The 25,791-nt window shown below is 38.7% G+C and overlaps 1 long non-coding RNA gene across 1 annotated transcript; it reads right to left on the bottom strand.

The window, feature by feature from the left end:
• Positions 1-7,259: 7,259 nt before the first annotated feature.
• Positions 7,260-10,092, bottom strand: LOC141747680 (uncharacterized). The gene is made up of 3 exons (XR_012588798.1): positions 9,994-10,092; positions 9,845-9,893; positions 7,260-8,145 (listed from the first exon to the last, which is right to left on the bottom strand). It is a non-coding gene; the product is annotated as an uncharacterized LOC141747680 (long non-coding RNA).
• Positions 10,093-25,791: the final 15,699 nt, after the last annotated feature.

A 25,791-nucleotide genomic window follows, 5' to 3' on the forward strand; every position in this document is an offset into this window, starting at 1 on the left:
ACAGAAAATCTACAGGGAGAAACACAGTAATATCTTTTTTATTATTTCAGTTTTAATATTAAAAGATTAAAGGATTTCAAACAATACTGGCAGATTTCCTAGCTTTCCTGACTCTTGGTGTTATCAAAAAATACACTATTTCCATATTACCCTTATAATGTACAAACATTTTCCTACTCGTGGTTGCAGAGAGGAACAAACCCTACCCTAACACTGTGAATTATTAGGAGGGTTTATAAGAAGGTCAGGTCATTATACTCCCTGACAAATAAACTGTCTTTCTGTGGAGAAATGTTATGTGTAGAACAGGAAAGAATCGGTTATAGTGAAGCTAAAGACATATATTTATGAGGCTGCATCAGTAGTTATGAGTCCCTTTACTCATATGGGAAAGGCCACATAAACTGTTTCAGAGAAGAGACTTCAGAGAGGCTCTCCTCGACTTTGCCAAATTAAGTAGTCTGGTATTGAATACCAGGCAATATTTTTGCTCTGAAAAAGCGTCCAGTGTCATGTGTCCCTCCTGCGAAAGGCACAGGGTTTTTTCAGGTGCATAAGATACACATTCTTGTTATTCTACTGTCGTGGTTTAGGCCAGATTGGCCAATGATGGACAACAGATGCTCTCCCCCACCTCTCGTTCCAAGGAGAGGAGGAGGAGAGATAAAGAGATTTACGAGTTGAGAAGGAACTAAATTTACTGTATTGAAATATTAATAAAATTAAAAGGAAATAAGGAAATAGATACAAGATATACAAAGCTCCCAGGATGATGTCACCAGCACTGGGGAAGTCCCAGACTGAACTCAGAGATGGACGGGAACTGGATTCCAGATCTGGAGTCAGGAATGCACGGATCAAGATCAAAGGCAGACAAACAAACTGGGTCCTCCTCAGATGTTGACCATTGAAGAAAGAGGCTAACCCTTTGATCCCTCAGCTTTTATACTGAGCATGGGGCAGATGGGATGGAATGCCCTGTTGTTCAGTTTTGGGTTACCTGTCCTGTCTGCTCCTCCCTACAGGTGTGACCCCTCTACACTTTTCTGCTTTTTTCCGGCATTATTTGCTGCCAATGGGGCAAATAATGAAGGTAGCTGACCTTGGTTGTTATAGCAATAAATATAAGCAAGAGCCTCACTGCATAGCATTCCTTGGCATCAACTATAAACATTGGTTTATCACTCTGAGAATGAACAGTTTTCTGCACAATATGCTGTTAATTTCAGAGAGTTAGAAGAGGCTTATCTGAGAAGTAAAATTACTGAGTAGAAAGGTGGTTCTGTTCTACCTCAAACCAGGACAACTTCCCTAAAAATATACATGCAGGTAAGATGTGTGTAATATTTTCTCCTGCTGTGGGTATTTCACCAATCAGAGATATAATGGATGTGGATCAAGAAAGTTGATGCTTCTATGCTATACAAAAGTAAGCATCCAGAAAAGGCAGGAATTTACTCTCTGCCTTAATGTATCATAAAATCATTTAGGTTGGAAAAGACCTTTAAGGTCATCAAGTCTAACTCTTAACCTGGTACTGCCACCACTAAACAATGTCCATAAGCACCACATCTACACATTTTTTAAATACTTCCAGGGATGCTGTCTCAACCATTTCCCTGGGCAGCCTGTTCCAGTGCTTGACAAACCTCCCCTGGTGCAACCTGGGGCCATTTCCTCTCATCGCTTGTTACTTGGGAGAAGAGAACGGCAGTCGCCTCACTCCCACCTCCTTTCAGGTAGTTGTAGAGAGCGATGAGGTCTCCCCTCAACCTCCTTTTCTCCAGGCTGAACAACCTCAGTTGTTCCTTGTAGTACTTAAGCTCGAGACCCCTCACCAGCTTTGCTGCCCTTCTTTGGACACGCTCCAGGACCTCAGTGTCTTTCTGGTAGTGAGGAGCCCAAAACTGAACAGAATATTTGAGGTGCAGCCTCACCAGTGATGAAAGGTATTGGAAGATGGTAAAGAACCACTAGCTGTTCAAAATCAAAACAAAACCTATAACTTTTTCTTTCTTGGAACTAAGTATCTCAATTCAGCCAAAGTTTAGCACGCCAATTTATATTTCACTTGCTAGAATCATAAACACATCACTATGTATTGTTAGAATGTATTATTAACAATAGTTACATTGCTTACATATATCTTAATAACCTTGAAAAAAAATCTTTACTTCTAAAATAACTTAATTGATTTTTCACTTTTCTGTAGATAAATGTTTCACCACAGTCTCAATATATCTCCTATTACAAGTCACTATGTATATATCATATATTTTTGTTACTCTCCTTCAGTTCCAAATATGTGAAATACTACTGACACATTAACAAGGGTTGGTTACAAAAAGCTCATTTTACGCTATTAACACACATGTACAGTTACGTGGATCGAGGACAATTGTTGAACACCAAATCATTTCCACTTGTATGAAATCTAATCTGCCAATACTGCAGCTATGAACTTTGGAGAAGACTTTTCTCAATAGAGAAGACCATCAGATATGAGACAGTGAATCTTGCTATGAAGCTTAGCTGGAATTGCAGATATGTCTAGGAATGCAGACATTGGAAATCTGAGGATGGTCTAGATGGGGCTGGCACCCTTTTCCTTGTGCCATGCAAGGTCAGACTAATTATACTTGAGTATAATGCTCTTAAACCTATTTACCTTTCAGATGATGATATTTTACCTTTTATTACTTCTTCAAACTGCCAGTTACTTGCTTTTGAAATAGAGCTTCTTGACTTATTTATTCTCCCGTCTTTCTCCTAGAAACTCAGCATGAATCGGCTTAGTAGGACACACATGTGCTTAGGTACTGGAATCATTGATTGTGCAACATGGCCACTGTATCAAATCACTGCTGTGAGAACAGATCATGATGCCATAAATATGCTCATAATTGTAAGCAAAAGAGTGAGACTATACAGAGGAACAGAAGAACCCAACCCTTTTACAGGACCTGTACAATTCACTGTGCGCTACTTCAAATCACGGTTATGTTTTCATTTCCCATAGCACCTCTCTACCAAATAAGCAGTTACTAGCATGGACACAGTCATTCTATTCCCTTTTTTATACTATCTGTACAACTCAGTAATTAGCAATACGGATTATTTATTTGTCTGATGATTAAATATATAAAATATCATTATTTTGAAAATTATGCTTCCTAGGAAGCATACTGAGCTTTATGTCATATTCTCTTTGTATCAGCTTCCCAAAGTCTGTCTCTGAGACTGAGAAATGCATGAACGTATAGAAAAAAAACCAAACAGAATAGATATGATAAAGGAATATTAATTTCTTGCTTTGAAAAAAATGAATGATCCACTGATCCTGCTCTAGAAGATTTACTGCAAAACAGCTGTGCACTTGTCACTGCCTGATCCAAAGTGCATGCAAGCAAATTGGAGATTGACTGCTTTGAATGCACTTTGGATCAGGCCATTAGTTTGTCGCCAGTATGACTACTCTCTGCATCAGCAAAGGGGGAGAGCAGCGGGTACAATATCTGACAATTATCATTCCCTGTGTTGACAGTAAATTGCCATTCAAGGATCTCTGTTCATTGGTTTCTCTGCCACTGATTTTCTAGTGGATTTTGGGAAGACAGGTAAACTGAACACGTCTGATTTCAGTTTACCTTTCCTGTCTTTTTTCCACCATTAAAGTTTATAAAACATTCTGTAATCCTGGGTGGGAAAATGCTATAGAAGTACAAAGTAGAATACTATGTTTTGCTCAGGTGGGATTTGTGAGCTTGTGCACTTATAGTTCTAATGTCACAAGTTCATTTCTTCCCTGTGAAGACAACGTTCTAAGAACTTTTGATATGCAGGTGTTTGACATTCAATATACATTTCTTCTTTGGTCAAAGAAAAACCTCTCTTCGGTTCCCTAGTTTAGCCTTTTCTTTTAAGAGTCTAGGTTAATACAATATCTCCAGTATCCTTCTAAAGAAGATAACAAAGCATATCTGTCCCCACTGTAGCCTAATGATCACCTAAAAACATTGACTTTTCTTTTTATCTAACTTTCACTTGTCAAAAAACTTATCTCTAGTGAGTTTTTAATTCAAACATGCAAAATAATTTACAATATCAGTAAATTCAGAAGAATAATAAAATGTTTAAATATATTTGATCTACTCTAACTTGAGGATTAGGCTAGATTCTTTCTAATGAAGTAGAAGCCACTAGACGACACCACAAACACTAGTTTCCAGTGAGCAGTATTTTGATTTTCAAGGAAGCACAGGAAACATTTCCATTTCTTTCTACTGTTAAAAACTCCCTATTCTACGCTAGGGACTCCCAACAATGTTGCCTGAATCCACTGCAGTTAGAATACGCCCTCCCAAGGATATCACACCTGCTGTTGTGATTTCCTTTAGACCTTATAATTCCCTGGTCCAGGTCTGATTGCACCATGCAAAATCCTTGACAAAGGAAAAGTCTGCAGTCATTTCTCTCCAATCTTACAGCAAAACATCTTTGTTTACTTCTATATAACACAATTTTACCCCAGTGGTTTTGGGGGTTTTGTTGGTTTGTTGTTTGGCTTTTTTTTTTAATGTGGAAATTAACCCATTACATATCTAAACCTCATAAGCTAACTTGGCCTATTGTGCTGTGTTTTATTTCCAAGAGTTTTTACCATGGTATACAATCAGCATATACTTGTTTTGCTACAAACAGGCGTGAAGTAAAAGTATGGTATCTGAGATGGAACACAAGATTATGATCTTAGCATGTCAGCAAAGTAGATTTATACTGTGATATTTAGTAGTGTTGTAGTAATGTTGGCTACAATAATAGCGCACTTTGTTGTTCTCCTTATGACTTTAATCTTCAGAATGAGACACCGCAGTTAAAGTTGGAAATTGCAACAGTGCTGGCCCAAGAAACACCGTCAATCCTGAGCATATAAAGTAAGCCTAATAGGCTCCCCCCACCTTTTATTTTTTTTTTTTTATTTTAAAAAAAATCTAACTGTCCACTGATTACTTCACAGGTCATAGGTGTTACATAAGCGTGAAAAATTGTGAGTGGAATCGTGGAGAGTGAATGGATCAGCTTGAAGAGGTTTTTGAAAGTCAGAGGAGTAGCTGGCCATCTCAAGGACACCCATTTCCTGAAGGATCTGAGTGCCATTACAGCTTACTGTTATTGTTCTCAGAATACTTGATGCATAAAAATTCTCATGTCAGTTTTTGTAAAAAATAAACAAACAGATAAATAGATAAATATGGCTATTGTCATAGGAGTAAAGGTCCCAAATACTTGGGGTTATGAATCACTATAACAATGCTAGGTGATCCGACAATACAATATTGTATGTGGAGAAATGGAATGAAGCAGCAATCTCTAAAAATAAGTGGACTAGGGGTTTTTTGGGGAGAAAGGAGTACTTTGGAAGCCAAAAGTCAGCACAGCTTTATAAGAGAAAAGTATAGTACTTTTCTCTTAGACAAATTAGAATGGAGACTAGTTCCTAAGGATCAGCTGTAGCTTTCTAAGAAGTAGGACCTATAATGCAATAACTTTACTTGACTTAAAATGTAATGTTAAAGATGATTAAGTGTAAGAAAACTTGCTAAAATACTACCAGAAATACCACAGCAAGCATTACTTTCAGATGGTGCTTTTTCAAATTTTCCTGGTGCTGCAGATTTCAGGCTCATGACACAGCTACCTAGGGTGCTTTTCTGCACCAGAAGGAAGTTAAAACCTTTTGACGTTCTATATTCACAAAGTGTTTAATGTATTACTGTAATTTTAGTGACCAAAACCAAAATGCACATTTTTATAAGCCTTTTTTGCCTCTTCCTCATCTGGAAGCATTTAAGCTCCCTAACTGCACAGATTTCTAGGTTACATTTGTCAGACTTTACACTTCTGCCATAATGCACAAAATCAACAGTGGGTGGAAAGCATTGCTTTGCAAACTTTCTGCTTGCCAGACTATCATTAGCTAACCTCCAGCATGTTTACTCTTTTCTCTACACTTCCATGGTTCCTGCATCAAAACATACCGGTCAAACTACTGCAAAATCACTAAACTCCTGATGGTGAGAAGCCCTCCCAGACCCCAACTACCTTAAAAGCAAACAAAGAACAAAAAACATCACACGCGCATCAAAAGCCAAGCATTCCTCTTGCTATCTTAGCTGTAAGGAGATCTGCCAAAGTAACCCAATAACAATCCTAAAACATCAGGCACTGCTAAAAATGTGGAAGAGCCACCTCCCCCTCCCCCCATAGCTTAATCATTAGAAGGTAGGGTAGGTAGCTTCCGTGAACCTGAGTTCATACCCTCGCTGTTTCAGTCTGACAAAGGGATCTAAGTCCAGTTTGTCAACCTCCTGAGAGCCCGCTGTAACCGTTACGCTATAGCGCAGTCCGAGGTGAATCTTTCACTCCCTCCAGATGACACTATTCCATTTGGTATAAATAATTAAATGAAGAGGGACGTGAATCTGACTTTCCCACATGATTGCCCTAACCACCAGACTATAGAGTCAATCTCTCCTCCCTTCTTTTTCCCCCAGCTTAATTAATATTTAATTGTTTACACAAAGTGGAACAGTTTTTTTTAATAGGAGAGAAATTCTGAGAGACAGAATTCCTAGTAAGCCAATACTTGGGACCCTTTCCTGACAAATGGGAGACCTACCACCAACTCCCAATTTCTAATCAGGGAATCGAGCCTGCTTTGTGGGTTAGGCAAGAGCCCCTTCTAATTTTGAAAAATGAAGCACTATCCTTAAACATTCGTTATGTTTTTTTGTGAAAAATGAATACTGTGGCTTAGGCACCAAACTGCAGGAGATGGCCACCAGTTGCAAATCCTAGCTGGAGGAAAGGGGACTGCAGGCTCTTGGCTGAGCATCAGGTCTATTTTTAGCACTCCCTATCACTTATCTTTCCTGGTTTGCCGTTCAGCTCTTTGCCTTCTGCTTACCTTATCTTCAGACACCTAACGGAGCACGTGCTCATAAAGCATGCAGACACTGAAGCCAGAGTGCCTGACTCTGTAAGGTGGGGTGATGCTTGTGAGGCATAGAAACAGGGCAGCCAAAACCATTTGAGATTTATAAATCACTCTTCAATATATTTGCACTGAAAACTCCTTTGAATTTTCGTTCCTCAAAGCGTTCCTCAAATTAGGTTTGAATTCTGGGGCAGAGGGTAATACCAGCGGGACTAAAGCTGTTTTATGGGATATTTTACAATTCAGATTGATTGTTCTGTGGGACACTTTAGTAGAGCTGCTGCTGTCAGCTGTTCAGGAGTGGATGTTTTCACGATGTGGAAAACAAACCCCTGCAAGCTTGCAAACACTTTGTTGTTTGCCCCTTAGGCACATCTGGCAGAGAGACTGCTGCCGCTGACATGAACTCTCAGGTCTGATCTCACTGCTCCCAGGATGAAACAGTTAGGTAAATCTGATGTGAGGGATCAGGAGTCAGCTTGAAGCACAAGGAGTAGTTGTCTTTTTCTGTGAAATATTTCTATGAAGTGAAACCAGAAAAAGTAACCACACAGGGATTGGATGATATTTTTTACAGTAGGGACCAGTGAGCTGTCTTCCCCCTCCCCACCACTTTCATCCTTTCTTTTTCTCTTTGACAAGGTCTGTAAATATGTCAACTAATCTCAGAAAGTATGCACAGAAGACTCATTCAAAAAGGTCAAAAGGTCCACACAACTCTTTTGTGTTAATATTATTCACATCCTTCATTTTCTTCAAGCTATTTCCTAAATCCTCCTTTGCATGTTCTCTTTTCTCATTCTTTCCACAAGCCAAAAGGCACACAATAACTCAGGTATTTAAAATACAAGAAAAACGTGTATGGTATCATTCACACAATTTGGAAGGACTACTGGCCCTGTGAAGAGACTTATAATGCAGTAAGTGCTGGGAAAAAAAAAAAAGCAAACAGAAGGACATATATTGTGAGACTTAATGTAACTGATGCCTTTTCTTTAGTTCACGTCTGGCTATCAATTTGTTCACAGGCACGCATGCTCTGTAGTGAATCCTAATCCGGTCATTTTATGAAACCTAAGCTTCAGCCCCACATGTGACCTTAGTCCAGTTTCACATGGTCTTCCTCAAGTTCTCAGGTATTTTTGACCCTAGAGAAAAAAAAAGAAAAAAAGAAAAAAAAAACACACAAAAGAGAACATCATTTCTATCCGAAGCACTCTTGCTCAATCCTTTCAGGCTTGCTGTACTGAAAGAGCCTAATCTACTTTTCACATAATTCCAGCCGACTTTATGGCAATTGAATGCTGTTATCTTCTTGCAAGAGCTTCCTCTAAACTCAGATCACTCTAGTCTTTTCCAATAAATCACTCCTCATTTCAGGTGTTTTTGAGGTCATATCCTCAAAATTGGCCTCAATCTATTCTGTCATTTTACCTACAAATGCTGACCAGAACTGCCTTACTCAAGTTTTTGACTCTCACATACAAGATATTCAGGAATCATTTTGACTTCTTCCAAGTCCATGGAAGCTGTGTATGAATAATTTGCTGACAGCTGCGTCATTTCCTGGGATCTCCCACCTGATAAAAACCATCCCATTCATTCCAGTTTCAAAGAAGCTTTCTGACCATCTAGGGAGCGGAGGGCCCTAATTTTCTTCTCTAGCAAGTGCCCAATGTCTCAGTGTATTTTGGTTTGGCTGTCTAAAAACTCATTCTTAAGAAGAAAATTGGGCCTCCAGTGAAGCAGAAAGATGCATCCCTTGACATATCTATTGACCCAAAAACTGGAGAAAGGTGTCTGCATGTCTTGCACATTTCCAGATTTATCTGTTGGTTTTCTGTGCAAGCCTGTTTCCCCTCATCTACTTTGTTTTCCCTACAAAACAGAGGACTTCAGGAGCAACGTATCAAAATGCATGCTTCCAAAAGCCATACTTCATGTATCTCATCTTAAATACAACTTTATTTTTGTCTCCCTTTCTTAACTGTGGGTGAGAAGGCAGAACCCAGAGATGCCCGTGCACATTTTCAGCACTTTACCTGGATATCCCTGTCCTTCTGACACAACACCGCAGGGCCACTAGGGGTAGGTCCAAAATACAGCCAGTGCTATGTTAGCTGCTTGTAACGCCTTCAGAAAGAGCTCTCCTGTCTCTTTTCAGGCTCCACCTCTCCACAGGAATGTTTGATTGGGACCTCAACGCCTTGGTTTAATTGCTGACCTAATCTTTGGTAAGAACACAAGACTTGCCTTGCCCTTCTAAACAGTACTAATTGGCTGGACGATACTTTTGACATTTACCTCAAGGGTATGAACTCTTTCGACCATCGCAGGTGACACTAATTATTCCTACACAGCCTATTCCTATCAGATCTTTCCTGATAGTTGGGTACATACCTTAATTATTGCATACAATTACAGAAATATTGGATGGAAATATTCATTAAATCATAGAAACCTCATTAAATTTAGAAAAATAAAAGCATATAACTATATAGTTCCTGAATCAAAATAAACATGAAATTTCAAGAGGAAAAAAGAGGAATAGCACTGAGTTAGTAATAGAAAAAAGTCAATGAGTCTGGCAATCCTCCACCAGCATTGAGGAAACAAGATGCAATTCATTTCACAGTGCTTCTTCCCTCTCACACTTTCCTGTATCTTCCTCTTCTCACCTCAGCCCTCCCATCAATCTCTTGCCTTTCAGCACTCTACACACACACACTATACATTCCTTCAGGGCAGCGCACAATTCCCTTACCTGTTTTGACAAGAAATGCACATTGAGTCACACGCCAGAGGCCATGGTTACACGAAAGTCACAGGTCAATAAAGATCACTTACATTTCCTATGAGCTTTTTCATCCTCTTTTTCCCCTCCGGGAGCCAAGGCCTCAGAAAGGAAAGAAAGAAATGTCAAGGGCCCCTTTGTCAAGTGCTTAAAAAAAATCCCCAAAACTCACCATTGGATGCCCCCTTCAACCTCTTGTTACCTTGCCTTAAGGAAAGCGGCCTTTTTCTCTTGGCCTCCTTCACCTTGAAGGAGTTCTTCATCCCTTCAAGAAGTTGGTCACTGACTTATCTCTCTCCCTTGATGATGTACAAGAAAGTAGAAGAGATTAGTCAGTATTCTTTTAAAACTGTCTTTTACAAGGAAGCCAATAAAATGATCTACATTGTATCACAGTTCAACATATCTGACATCTGTTCTGTAATAAAATTCACTTCATACATATGCTTCTTCAAGCTCATACATATGCTCCCTGCAAGCATCACCCAGCTGCTCTTCTGAGATATTTTGGTAACGTATCTATAGTATTATGCTAGATGTATTTAAGTAGGTATTCTATCTTTTCTCTTTAGTCTAGTAACTACTTTGAGCACCTCTGCTTGGTAAAGATAGTACCATAAACTACACCAGGGCTGCTTGAATATCTCAAGAATTTGCTCATGTTCTCTAGGAGTGAATGTCAGGGATTGTGTCCATTGTTCCGTTTCAGACTTGGTTTCCACAAACCTGGAAGAAATCATGTTCCTTTCACACAAGTGCTCACGGCAAAAAAATTATTGCTTAACACATTGAGTGTACAATTCACAGAATCTTTAATAGACTAAAACAACACGAAGAACTGAAATGAGTTAAAAACGATAGTTTCACTGAACCTTTCACTGTGAGGGCTATACATTCTGAATACCAGATATAAGTAATGCAAATCATTGGAAAATGTGGGCAGCACAGTATCCATCCTAGTATTCGTTCTGTGACCACAAAAAGTGCATCTTCATTATCATGTTGAACTGGACCAGCAGTAAATTTCTGAAGCGGTCTTTCCAGGTTTCCCTGCTAACTGTGAAGTGGTTTCCTCTTCTGAAGGCATTTCAGAGCACACGACCTGGATTTCACCCAGAAGAAACTGCACCGGCAGATACACTGCGGGAATATCCCCAATGCACCACACCAGCTTCAAATGAACATACAGGTAGTCTGATGTAAAGATATCTAAGTGTATACAGCATAAATGCCCACATTAGCAGTTTTGGTCTATAGATCTTCTCCTATTAGTTCATGCTATTTGCTAATGAAAACATTTTTTGTATTTGCTCTTATAGATACCTTTTGGTCTCATTCACATGTGTGCCAGCACAAAACACACATGTTAATATATCCGTGACAGCTGAGTTGGACCTGACACATGAAGGATTCACCCCAACATTTGGAGACTAAATTATTATTACCCAGGAAATACCATCACTTATTCATTACCCCTTGGTTTCATAGACACGATAGTGATGATGCTAGTGTATTTAGCACAACTTATCTCCTTTTTTGATGTTAATCTACTAGAACCACAGTCTGCACGAGGACCTCTTAGAAGCAAAGTACCTCCTGGACTGGAAACCTGAGTTTCTGCACTGCTTTTTCTACAGTTTTATTGCGTTTATTTTATGAATGAAAGTTAACCTCACAAAGTAGATGCCAGTTTTTCTCTTCTATCATTCTGATATTTAAAATTCAGCACTCCTAGTTAGCGATTTAGAAAAAACAAACCAAACCCACAATAAAGTCTTATCTACTATATGGTAGTTTTATACAATTTTGATAGGCATATCAGATAGACTCACTACATTAGAAATACCAGCAAAGTACCTAATTATCACACATACGGATATTTGGCGAATAAAGATAGCTAGGACCAGCACTAATCAAACTCTCAACATAACATAAACCAACTAAATGTTAACTTGAATACTTCACAATGTACTGCAGCAGGAAGTATTTAACATGGCTGCTACATAAAAAGATTTTCTGAGTTCTACAGCAATGTCTCAGATCAGACTTTCCATCTCCATGAGAATAGGAATACGTGGTACAATCACACCATGCCTGCTAGCATGCACCTCTTTTTTAGCTGCCAAATTTTCAAGGCAATTCACAAGACTTTAATTTTTCTAGTATTGAAATTAAGACACATTTGATATCAAACAATCGTCTCAGCCTAGAAGAAGGTTCTTGTCCTGTTGGGGATCTGAACAAGGTGAAGACAAAGAAATCTATGATACTTCCCAATAGCTCTTGACAGGTTCAGTAGTGCTAGCAGGCGATAGCAGCCTGAGGAGACACCACTGGGAAGCCTGCTGAAGCATTCATCTGGAAAAAAATAATTTCTTCCAGGAAAAAAAAAAATCCTTTTATTTTGAGCTTGTGTATTTTGTTGCCATACCAGTCTGTGGTCTGATAACGTGACTAAATCTATGGACAATATACCAGATTTTTACAGTGAAGTATTTGAAATAAAAGAGGACATGAAACACTGCTATCCAGCAATCCAGTATACCATCAAAATAGTCAGAAATAAACAAGTTACAGCAAGTGAGAACATGCGTCTTGAGCACACTGGATATTTGTTTCATAGTGACCCAGGAGAAAATTCTTAAGAGGGAAAGATTATTTTAATTAGAACAGTCATAATTACCGTTTGGAATGCTGCCTTGACTTACGGGCCCTATATTAGCTTACCAAATACAATACTACCTCCTAAATATTGAAATGCCTGGTTATCCCACGTCTATTAACTGCATTGTAAATTTCCTCAGATAACTAAAGTCCTGATTATCTGGAAGACAGACTGTCTCATCAATTTTTAGCCTTGTTACAGATACCAACACTTGGGCAAAGAAAAAAAATGCATTGTGCTTTGGGAAAGGTTAGAGTTAAGTTTTCTCTTGATTAGAAGCGAGTGCCTCTCTCTGTTAAGACTGGATTCAATGGGGAAGTACATCTAAGACTCCACCACGTTCAGCTCTCCAAGTCGTTGTCGTGGATTTTACACACAGACACAGAATAAGATGAGAACCTGAATGTGTCCAAAAACAGTACGGGGTCAAAAAGTTATGGAAAGTATTCATGCAGTTTACTTTCAGTAGCCTTGTGGTTTGATTAAATAAGGTTTTAATGCTCGCTCATTTGAGATGCTTATTCCCTTATTTTGAAGGAAAAGGAAAGAAAAACAAAACAGAAAAAATAAGCCTTGGGACAGTGAAGATGTTTTCTTCAAGGCTGCGGGAACAGGCAGTTAAAGGCTAGGCTCTGGTTTCCAGAACCTAGGCAACTATGCCTATTTCCACTAAATAAACTCCCCATTATACTACCATAAATCCAGAGCAACTCAATCGATCGCAGTTGTAAGCTAATGTAAGTGAGGTCAGATGTGTGACCAGTAGGTCTCTAAACAATCCTTTACTTGAAAGGTAATGAAATAATTTTGTAAATTGTTTCCATTCGATTCTGGATCAATTGAACAGAGCCACTTAGTATTGTTTATGTATTTTTTGATCAGAGAAGAGAAAACTGGACTAGGGTAATCCATTTGAAGGCTGCGGTTCCTAAACACCTTAAAATAATAATTTTGTAAGCACCACCACTAGTAACCACTATAAAAAAAAAAAAAATAAAAATCTCTAGAGTGGGTCTTCAGACAAATTCAGTTTTGATTTATTTTACCATAATAGTTACACCTTGTTAGAAGAACTTTTAAAAGAAAAAGAATTTATTTTCAAGGCCGCCCATCATTGACCCATAAGTCACGCTACCTTACAGAGTTCGTGATTAGTCTGTTTCAAGAGATGTATGAAAAGCGGTCAGAGGGAGTTGCGAGCGATTAAGACAATTCTATTTTTATGATATAAGAGTTGCCATTGATGCCCTAGAATACTGAATAGAATTGTTAAGTTTACATAGCTAAAGGTATAAGCAGTAGTTGGTAAGTCTTTAATTCATATAGCATAAAGTTTAATGCAAATGTTTAAGCCCTGTATACACTTTGCCAGGATCTACATATGGAACTGAATTACATAAAATTGATCAATCTAATTGCTCCCTGAAAGGTTCACCTGAGAAGTAGCCTCTACTTACCTCTCTTAGCATCGTCTTCAAGGGCTTTTGATTTAAGGCTGATTGGAATAGACAAAAATGTATTTAAGAACCCAAAGGGTTTAATATAGAAATGTGTCAAATGCTTGCAATCCCTTGATCCTATCATTTTATGCTTCATAAGGGATCCCTTTTGAGAAGGGTTTATGTGTCCCGACATATTTGGAAATTTTCCTTGACAGAACAAATTCTTTGAGGACATAAATCAAAACTACAGCTGCTCCCCTAAAAGCTGTCAGTGATAATAGCATCAGAAATTGGATTAAATAAGTCCTGTTGAGAGACAGTATGTCCATTTCTACATTCAAAACACACGCAAATTATCAGAGAAACCTTCATTCCAAGAGCGGGGAATGGAAAACGAGGAGGTAAAATAATGCTGTTCAGCATACAGGAGCCCAGCGCAGGAGCTTTCCTAGAGCTGAACTCCTCATGTAAACCTGAGCTTGCTTCTTTGAATAATGCAAGCAAAAAAACTCTAACTTATTCTAGACCAGTATGAATAAAACCTAAATGTGATTTCATCCAAGAATGGGTAGGACAAACATATCCATTTGCTCCAAAACCAGTAATCTGTGGTATAGCAACAAAGGAGAAAGAATTTTACACAAAAGTGATAAATATGTAACTTGGGATTTCCAGGTGACAGCTTGTTTTGGCTCCCTCCCGCTGTACTGTTTTCCGCTTTTCAGAAGAGGGTTGCAAGAACATAGCAGTGATTTATACTTATTTACTTTGTAGGGGAAAAATGTTGAAGCCTAAACAGACAATGCTAGGCTAGGGCTAAATTTATTCCCTTTAGTTTCATAGTAGAGCTCACTGCCACATTACTTCCAGTGTGAATCAATTTTTCAGCTATTTTGCAGTACTGTTGGCAACTACAACACCACTATCATGGCTAACACACACTTGGACGTTACCCATCAGTTCTATTTCTCGTTTTTACCTTATGTGATCCTATTTACACAAGCGGCAGAGATTTTGAGTGAAAATTTACTTTGATTTATATCAATGTGAGACACGATGAGAAGCTTATTTATATGATCTATTACCACATTCTTTTATATTTCTATTTACTTTCTCAGAGTATTATAGACATAATGGATAATAAAATAGATTATTGTCCTAAATATTTAAATAACAAAATCTGAACATCCACCACAGCTAAAGCGTACAGGTCCCGTGATCTCTGAACTAGGTCATGCCCATGACAAACAGCTTTATAGGATACGTTTGGCTTTCTGCTCACACAGCTACCTAGGAAGGGTTGGACGTGCTGCACATGGACCATGCAGCTGATTTGCATTGTGCTTCAGATAGATAGGGCTTTGAATTTTCTCCATGCCCCTACAGTGATTGGCCTCAGTACGCCGCATGGCTCTTATTACTGAGCTCCATTGTGAAACAGGTGTGTGAATGGAACTGCTGAACCCTTTCGTCCCCTCTCTATCGCTCTCCCCCTCTGTTAGCAATGGGTAGCAAAATGCCCATACCCACATCATGCACCACTGCGGCTGCTTCAGCCCCTTCTCCCATCCTCTCCTCTCTCAGCAGACAGCTGCTTACCTCTGGGAAGTATTCATGCCTAAGGCTGATTGCCTCTGCACTAGAAGTAATTTTGCTTGTGTTAAGGAACCTGCTCTGCTCTTCTAAGATAAAGAAACAAGCATCAAACATATATTTGCAAAAACGTCCATGATCTGTGTAATATTTATAGCACGGACAGCTTAGCTGTAAGTTTTCGGATAAAAAGAAAAGAAAAATAAAAAAGGAATTTTTACAGCTGAAATATCCTTTACACCTTTATTTGTTTAGTATTTATCAGAATATATGAAGTCAGCAGGATGAAACAGATTGTTATCCTTAGCTACGATGTATGCTTTAGGCTCAGAATCGGCAAGTTGATAAAATAGTTATTTCTGAACGCATGGACTATCCGAATTCCACCTTATATCTTCAGGGTCACACACCAAATGCTCATTTGTTACCCAAACGGAGATTCATTATTCTGACTGAAACAAACAGGATTACTTGTTTATCAATTCAAAAGTAATCTATTTTTTTTATTTACCAATATATTACATTGCTAAGCAAAGAATTATCTTTTCATTGTTTATATGCCTCGCTATTTAAGAGGATTATTATTGTAGAATAATCATCTTGCTTTAATTACCAAGAGGAGAACCACATCATTTTATTAATTTTAGGATTTATGCCAAGTTGGAAACAGAATGTAAAACACAGAATCAGTCAGTAGCTGACAGCAGCTTTGTTAACACTTCCACAGAGTCTTTATTGAAAAAAAAAAAAAAAAAAAACACCCACAAAACTGAAGGCAGAAGTTGAATATGTTTTTTTAAATAACTCAAGCAGTCTCAGCAAACAATATGAACATACATCCTTGTACTGTACATACCTGAGGCACAAAATGCGTACACATCTTTTCTTGATTACTAAGAAGGCAAAGTGACAAAATATTTCACTGGATTAGTGGCAGGGGTAGTGCTGCAGACTGCATTGCCCAGAGCAGAAGGCAGGAGCACAGCCAGCCCACACGCAGCGGCTGAGTCAATCTTTGCCGGTTTCAGGCTCCAGAAGGAGCAGACCAACTTCAGCAGCCCTCAAGAAACAGCCATGATTAAGTTAATGCTGATTGCCAGCACCTGCTAAAGCAGTTAAGCAAACACACTTGTTTTACTAATCCTTCAACTTATCTTTTTCAGGTGGTGGTTGTATTATCTAGGAAATGCGGGTCTCATCCTGCCCCTGACACAGCTCAGGAGACCACCTTCTGCTCTGGTGCACCCGAATTGGTGCAGTGTCCTGTTTGAAACATCTGTATCACCAGTTATAGGATCAACAGCGACCAAAAGCAAACTCTAAACAATGGGAACTCTAGCTAATATGCATATTAATTCAACTGCTAACTAAATAAGTCTCTAGTACTATTGCTTTTAAAAAGAGTAAGTATTATCTTCTATAAGCAGAAATCAAGCTACTATCTCCAAATGACAACTTCCTATCATATTTCTTTAAAAATATAAAAAGTAATGGGCATAAAGACTTGGAACCTTGAACAAACCATATTTTTTTCCCCATTGTTCTTTCTTGGTCTGATTGTTTTATCTAAGTCTTCCTCAATCATTAGGTGTTTGGAAGGGCATGTAGAATTCTGGATTGATGCCTTTCTTTCTTTACAAAATATTGGAGACAACCTGCAAAAGACAGCATTTCAGTGGCTTATTAAATCCTAGCAGCTCCATTTCTGCTGGCTGACTCCGAGGAATTGATGTAACTGCACCTATCTTCAAAAAGAAAGGCATTAAAAACCCACTGTTTTATAATCCCTATTTTGTGTCACCTTCTGGATGTCATCTTCTCCTCCTGTATTATATACATACAGGAAGGATCTTTTAGGACAAAGACAAAAGTTGACTTCTTTTTTTTTTTTTTTTTAAATGTTTGGCCTCAGCTCAAACCCCGTAAGCCTCAAGTCGTCCATCAAGCAGGGCTGGACGGTCTCGGGTTTAAAAGGCAACCGCTTAGAAGAGGTTGGCAGTAGCTGCTGCAGGCTTTCCTTTTTAAGCCATTTATGCCCTCCTCAAACCTCCAGCTCTCTTTTAAAATTCACAACAAATTAATTAAATTAGAAGCAACAAGATGTTTTTGTACATAAAAAGAAACTATCCCTTAAAATAGGAGAAATAGTGGTGTTGTGTAGTCAAATCACCTAACAACCTCTAAAGCACTGAGCCTTCTACGTCTTTTTCCAGAGCCATCTAATACATACTTTCAGCTAAACATGGAAACCTGATTCTGTTTAGTATTTTAGAATGTTAAGAGAAATGTTTACCTCACAATCAAAAAATGAAGAATTAAAAAGGATTTTTGTTTCATAAAACTAGGAGGTTTTCAATTCGCTGTTACCGTTTATAAACTACTTATTGAAAGTTAAAACTGAAATTTGTTTTTTAAAAGATGTTTTCCTCAACTATTTCTTGTGCTCATTGATTCGTTACTTCATGGTTGCTTACGGTTGTTGACTGCTGGCATTGATTTGTATATGTGATATATTAAGAAAGAAAAAAGAACTGAAGAAATTTTTTCTGAGTGAAGTAGTATATGATCTTTGCAAAAAGATAGAGGATTAAGAATTCATAATTCAAGGCCTCCTAAATTTGATGGTGTAAGCTAAGGTCACCTTTGTACTCCCAATTCAGTCCTTGAAAATATCATATTCTGGGAAAGTCTGTTTAGTAGTAATCAAGCAAACCAGAGGTATAATGAAGAGAGCTGAACAAATAATTCACGCTGAATAATTTACTCAAACATTTCGAGTTCTGGAGTGTCAATGAACAGATTCCTTGAATTTTATTTATTCAGAAATACTCAATATATATTATTTTTAACTGTGTACATCAAAAGTTCACTAAGTGTATCTGATTTTAAAAATCAAAGCTAAACTTCAGTTAATTGCATAAACTCTGATTCTCCAATAAATCAAGAAAACAGTGAAGCACCTGTGATTAAAAGCAGAATTTAAAAAAAATATCTGCGATATTTAACCTCTTATCTAGTATGTATGAGTAAGGATCTTTAGAGAAAAATATGTTGTCTCCTCTTCAGACAATGATGCCCTTAGTTGAGAACATAATCCATGAAGAAACAGGAAACAGTAAGATTCACTGGTGCAAGGTTTCAATTTGGTACTCTCCTGCCACACCTCACATCATGCAGGTGCCCGTTTGCTTTCTTCAAAAGGTTCAGTTATGTTTTTCTTTGACTTATTCTGAACAGAACAGAATAGAATAGAATAGAATAGAATAGAATAGAATAGAATAGAATAGAATAGAATATTTCAGTTAGAAGGGACCTACGATGATCATATAGTCCAACTATATTTAAATACCTTTGTGCCAGTGCTGTGAGAAGGAACAGGGAACACAATTCTCCTCTCATATACAAAGCAGCTAGTATTCCAGCTATTTAAAGTAAACACATCCTTTTATTAATTTTACTGGTATGAAGTTTTCACTAGCAATTTTGTTGTGATGCACAGTTAGTTGTGCAGTGTGTAATGATCACTGATGCCCCATCCCTGGAAGTGTTCCAGGGCAGGCTGGATGGGGCTTTGAGCAGCCTGGTCTAGTGGGAGGTGTCCCTGCCCAGGGCAGGGGGGTTGGAATGGGATCATCTTCAAGGTCCCTTCCAACCTGAACCATTCTATGATTCTACGATCAGTTGCTTGTTTGATTGTGTAACATGTGTAGTAAGACCAAGTTTAAAAAAAAAGGTCTTCCAGCTAAATCCAGCAATATCCACTATAGATGACAGGTATCTCATTTCTTTGATGTGGTTAAATTTATCTTAAGTTACTTACATTTAGATATATCTAGACAGTTGTCAAAAGCAATGCTTCACCTTACACGAATATCTACAAGCTACCTTCAACATTGTGGAGCAAAAAGTCTTACTCATGTTCCCAGCTGGATTTTGAGCCTATACTTAGCTCTCTGGCTCTATGTCTATATTGCTGTTGGTAAATAGACTAAAGCTATATCAAGTTATGCAAGTAAGTGACTTCTGCTCACCCATTTAACTGCTGCACAGACAAATATATGCAGGTTTAATTTCTTGGCTTTCTCTACATGAAGAGTTACAAAACTGAGTCTTGTAGCATTTAAATATTGTTCTAAAATAGTAATCATTGAGCATTATTACATCTTTCTCCTACAGAAAATTTTATGGGTTGTTTAACTCTACAGAAAGGCAACACTTTATTAAAACTGATGGATCTTTTCTGTATGTGTCAAACTGATATCCTGTGACAAGACATTGAGCTATGAATCAACATTTAACATACATTGCCTGAAATTCTAGAGGTAAAGCCGAAATTTGCTTATGGTTAAAGGCAAACATTCTCCTCTTCCCCCATCCCCCACCCTCCCCCACCCCCCGAATTAAATTATATAGAAATGATTTTGCTAGAAAAGCATGAAATTAAAATACCAGAAAATCAGGTGCCAACAATATACATACTTAAACACATGAAAGTAGAGAACATTTTCAAATGACTATGCTGACCACTACCTTTACCTAGTGGTAACAAAATGGATGCTAGCATTCAGCTCTTCAAAATACTAACTTCTATTCAATACAGAAACCCAAAAGATAAGGTTTCTATAGTCCTTGCTAAGGCTTTAGAATCCTAACAGGATGTTCTAAATGATGTAGAAATAAAAACTATCAACCATCTGGAGCAGAAGCCATGCAGAGAAAAATTTACAGTCACATTGGATTGTATTTAGATTATTGTCTTTAGACTTTTTATCCTTGGAAGTTCTGTGGTTTTGTTTATTCAAAAAAACGTATAATAAAAATTAAATAGTCAAAACCCCAAAATAATCCATACAGAACATTGCCCTCATTAAGGCTTTGTGCAGTATCCTTTCCTTTTCCCTCTTTCTTTCTTTTCTATGCCTTTTTAAAAATTGCATATATTTTATCTGGTTTAGCACTATTGGACTCATTACCTAACCAAAAAAGCAGATTAATTCCCAAAATTACTTTTTAAATTTCACTTTGGAGGTCAGATTGCATTCTATTCTGAAAATTCACCTTATGATATTTCACCATAGAGGTATTATTTAACTTCAGAATAAATCCTGTTGTGGTTTCAACTTGAGGCCTCAGTTGGGAGACTCGTCCTATTTAAAAGTATAGGACTGATAATTGTGTAATCTGGGACCCATTTCCTGTTCTGTTGCAGATTTTCTGGGCAGCCACTTACATCCATCCATCTAGGCCCAATCTGATGAAATGAGCTATGGAACACTTCCTGAGTTCCTGCGGGACTCCATCAGCATATCATTCTACTGGCACATATAAAATGGGGAAAATAAACACTACCCCTCAGAAAAGTTGTAAACATTCATTAAATATTTTAAATTGTTCCAAGATTCTTAAGATACAAAGTATTATAGGACTGATTTTAATACTTAATATGCAATGTAGTTTTGCGATTTTATTCTTCTTTCCCAATCCCTTTACGGACAAGAAGTCCCTTCAGCTATTTGTGAAGGGATCGTAAATCCACATGACAAAACAGGTAGTTGAATTTGTGGTAAAAGTTGAAAACATTGCTGGTGCTGCCTTCTCTGTAATCCTGTTCTCTAATACAAGAAAAAAACATAAACCCTGTTAAGCCTGCAGGGACTGTATATTCCCTGCCTTTGCTAGAGAAACAGAAGCTGAAGAATAATTACTCATGGAATGGTTTCTAAGGAGAGATTATTATTTTTTTTAAATCAGGGAAAATTATTTCAATTTTATATAAAAAAAATCAATATACTTTTCACTAAAAAAAATTTTCCTCCTGCTATATATTTAGCATATGTTCTCTGAAGATGCACACTTGCTTTCGCCAAAGTCATCATGGACCTAGCGGAGCTATCTTTTCTCCAGAAAAGTTGTTCTCATTTGGTTTATCTACCAAGACACATCATGCCTTTTCCTTGGATAAGGAGTGACAGTGAAACGTAGGAAACTGTATGCAGCAAACACACATTTCCTCTTCTCTCATGTTGAGTTTTTAAAACCAAACTAGCCATAAATGTATTTGACAACCACAAACTTCATCACATATAATTCATCTACCATCCAAACTATTAGACTACCAATAAAGAGACACAGAAAGGTAACGTAATGAGATTTAAAAATGTTTTTAATATTCAAACTACAAAGTTGCCCTAAAATGGGCCACAGTATTATGGCAAACTTTCTCAGTCCTTTAATTTTTGCTTTGCGTATGTTCAGTGACATTTTGTTCAATTCTGCATGCTTTTGAAAAATATTTCCACTGACCTAGCTTTGGGTTGGGATATAAGGCAGTAGCTGTGGAGCTAGACACCCCTAAGAATATATACATATATTTTTACTGTTAAATAAAACTGACAGGTCTCCGGGCAAAGCAATTCAAGGCTGATTTCTGCAATACAGCACTGCGACTTCTCAACAAGGGTCCTAAGGCTCACAGTACGTTCATGCATCCATGGAAAGACCGGTCAAAACAAAATACCGCTTTAAGCTTTCTAAACCCCAAAATTTTTTCCTGAAATTTTGTTACTGAAATGCACTCTGTGGAAGAATACTTGAAAAATACCAGGATGTTTTGCCGAGTTTGCCACAGCGAGTGCCAAACAACCGAGGTGCGGGCCACAGGGATTACGCTGTGCATAGGGCAAGACTTTATAACAATGAAATAATTGAAAACTAGTTCTCTGATATTCAGGGAACTACCCTCTGCTCTGTTGTGCTGCAGGTTAGTCAACGGACCCATGTAAAATGGGTAGGGTGGAAAACGCTGTGTTTTCAAAGACCTTTGCAACTTGATGTCAATTGTGGTTTCATCATTGCCTGAACCTGCAGCCATCAAAGCCAGTTCAGCCGTGTTTTCAGTTCCCAGAAGTGATGGAGAAAACTGTGTCTGACCCAGTATTGAGGAGCTGCTTTTGATATTTGGCACTGCTAACGATGGACATGGTAATGAGACAAAAGAATAAAGCTTCCCACTCTGAGTGAAACATTTGGGGCGCTTGTCTAATCAATGCCTCAACTGAATCCATTAAAAGAGCCTGAGCCCTCTGGGAAGTCTCAGATGTGGTATGATATATTGTGCTTGAGAAGTCAAGGAGGTGTTTTCTGTTTTCTCTGCAAAGCACAAGGAAAGAAATTTGCAGAAGTTCACTAGCAATAGTATGTGTGTTGCTTTCTCCATCATAAACATTCGTTTTTACCATTTTCTTTTCAGATAGCAGAGGAAAGCCCAGTTGGGAGGTAGGCAGGGAGTCAAACAGAGGAAAAGGCATCCCTGGAGGGTTAGTGATGTTCAAGCAGATGGGGGAGGAGGGAAGGGAGAGCAGGAGCAGATGGGAGGGGGGAAGAGACCAGAAGCAGAGCAGATGTGGGGGTGGGAGGGGGCTAATTTTGGTTAAAGACAAAGGAGGACAAATATGAATTACATTTGTAATTTACATTTAGAATCTCCTTTTTCCCATAAACACACTTTTTGTGTCTTACACTAGAGGAAAGTTTGAAGAGCCTGCAAAACATAACAGACAGAGCAAAATAACATCAATGTCACTTGAGCAAGCACTAGAAAGTGGAGAATGTAAGAGTTTCTCAACCATGAGGTTTTGTTTAGAAAAAACTGGAAACTGAAGGTTTCCACCTGTACTGTATTCCTCTGCACAAAGTACACATTTGGAAAGATATGCAGCAGCAAAACAATGAAGAGGAGAGTTATGTATGTGGATAATGAACAGATCTTTGAATTTCCTAAATTAAAGAGGAGTAATAATAAAATTTGAGTTACCAAGCCATGAGCGAATTACACACCGGTCTTCCCTAAATAAATGATAAAAAAGTATAACCCATGTTTGCATGCAGAACATTTTCATTTCCTATGAAGACACCCTCTATATTCTGTCTAGTTCTATATTTTAAAGTTACATTTTGTTGCTGTGCTTCCTGGCAGGGTGTATAGGTTGTGAGTGAAGTCTGACTGAGAATGCTGCAGCTGAAAGTTAATTAGTGTGTTGGCAAGCTGTCAGCTAGACTTTTGTCTGTTTGCTTTTCGAACAGAAATGAATGAGAGTGGATTCCAGAGGTGTCTGAGTACAATTAAGTATCTCACTCTCTAAAATAAATATTTTATATTACTGCGTGCTTTTAGGAATCAGCCAGAATGTATCCATTGATGGTATTTTCCACTGATATCCTTAAGTGTAAATATAAGTAAGTAGGTGGAAAAGAAGTATTGTAATTGCATTTGTTTGGTGGAGCATAAGGGGCTGTATTCTGTGTTTCATTTAAAGACAGAATAATTCTATGTAATCCGCAAACCTGCTCCAGTAGACCAGATTCTGGCCCAGATTAATTTGGCCTAATTTAGTTGTGGGTTATACAGCAGCCAAGTCTGTGTAGAATCATAGAATCTTTTAGGTTGGAAAAGACTTTTAAGATCATCAAGTCTAACTGTTAACCTAGGACTGCCAAGTCCATCACTAAACCATGTCCATAAGCACCACATCCACAAATTTTTAAATACCACCAGGGATGCTGCCTCAACCACTTCTGATGCTTGTTCCAATGCTTGACAGCCCTTTCAGTGAATAAATTTTTTCCTAATATCCAATCTAAACTTCCCCCTGGTGCAACTTGAGGCCATTTCCTTGGATCCTACTGCTTGTTACATGGGAGAAAAGTCCAACACACACCTTGCTCCCATCTCCTTTCAGCGAGTTGTAGAGAGCGATAAGGTCTCCCCTCAGCCTCTTTTTCTCCAGGCTGAATCATCCCAGCTCCCTCAGCCGCTCCTCGTAAGACTCATGCTCAAGACCCTTCACCAGCTTCACTGCCCGTCTTTGGATGCACTCCAGCACCTCAGTGTCTCTCTACTAGTGAGGGCCCCAAAAATGAACACAGCTGTTAAAAGAAGGTTTTCTGATTCTATGCTGAAAAACTGCTAAAAATCTTAGAATATGAAACAGTCTAGACCCAGAAATAAACCTTCACCCACAGTAATGCCTAGGCATCTGACAAAAGGATGGCTAGATTTCACAGCCCAAAATTAAAGTGAGAAGCCTGGAGCGGGTGCAGCAGTGAAAAAGGAGGGTTTAAAGGGTACTAGAGAACGGCAACCTTGATTCGGGCTGGATGCCACTTCCATGGGGACCCTGCCTATAGCTGGGTTTCACCTGACCAGGGACAAAGAGCAATTTCTCCATTTGCACAAAAGGAGGTGCTCCAGATATCTCAGTCCTCGTGAGAGGATGGGCACACACCAGCCCAAGCCAGTAAACGTCAGTGCGCTCAAGTCTCTTCTCCCTCACGACTTCTGCATAGCCTTTTTGCTTTTCTGTCACAGTTTTCCTCTACTAAAAAGCCGTTGCAGTTCCCAACAGTTTCCGCACAGAGCATAAACCTCAGGTTATGACTGGGGCAATTACTGTGGGCAGAAGTAGTGTCACAGAGTCAGCAGCCAGGAGAATATCTCCTAGTGCTTTCGCAGACCTTGGACACTTATACTGGTGGACCCTCACAGGTGACACGGCGCTCCCTGGAACCTTATGCAGCAGCTGCCCTTGCAGTCCAGGCTCTTTAGTCTATGCAGAAAGGTCATGGGGTAGATTTTAGATTTTTATTTATGGTATATTTTATTTCTTTTTGCACACTATCCCTTATTTCCCAGGCTGCAGAGTTACACTCCCAGGAGAGGCAGTAACATCGTTTGATACCTGTTACTCTGCACACCTCTTCTTCCATGATCCGAGGATTAGCGCATTCTGAGTGGGATGATCTGATTCCTCCCTCCCATTTGCACAGCAGCCGTACAGAGTGCATGATTATACCCTGACACTGGTGTCAGCTTCCATGTCTGTGGGCTCCCTGCAGGAATCAGCATCAGCTCCAGAAATCACAAAACAAAATTATTTTTGTCTTTCCTCATCTCTAGGAGAGTATATTCACCTTGGGTATTTGAGTATGCTTCAGGTATGCCACAGGAGTGCACAAATAACCCCTATGGAATAGGAAATTACTTTGAAAAGCAAGAAAGTGCTGTAGCCCACAACCCAGGCCTAGTGTTTTTTGTCTTGCAGCCAAGATCCCCAAAAATCTGATGTGTCCAGACACATCTGAGGCTCTAGAAACTCATGCCTTCCTACCACTGCACCTAGAGGAGGTGCTGGCCTCCACAGAGCAGGCTGGGTATCTCTGTGAGTAGAATTAAATCATCCTGAACAAGCTCAGACGATACAGGTCAGAAAAATCTGCTGCAGACTGGAATATTGTCTGGAGG

This window comes from Larus michahellis, chromosome 8, assembly GCF_964199755.1.
Source record: "Larus michahellis chromosome 8, bLarMic1.1, whole genome shotgun sequence".
NCBI lineage: Eukaryota > Metazoa > Chordata > Aves > Charadriiformes > Laridae > Larus > Larus michahellis.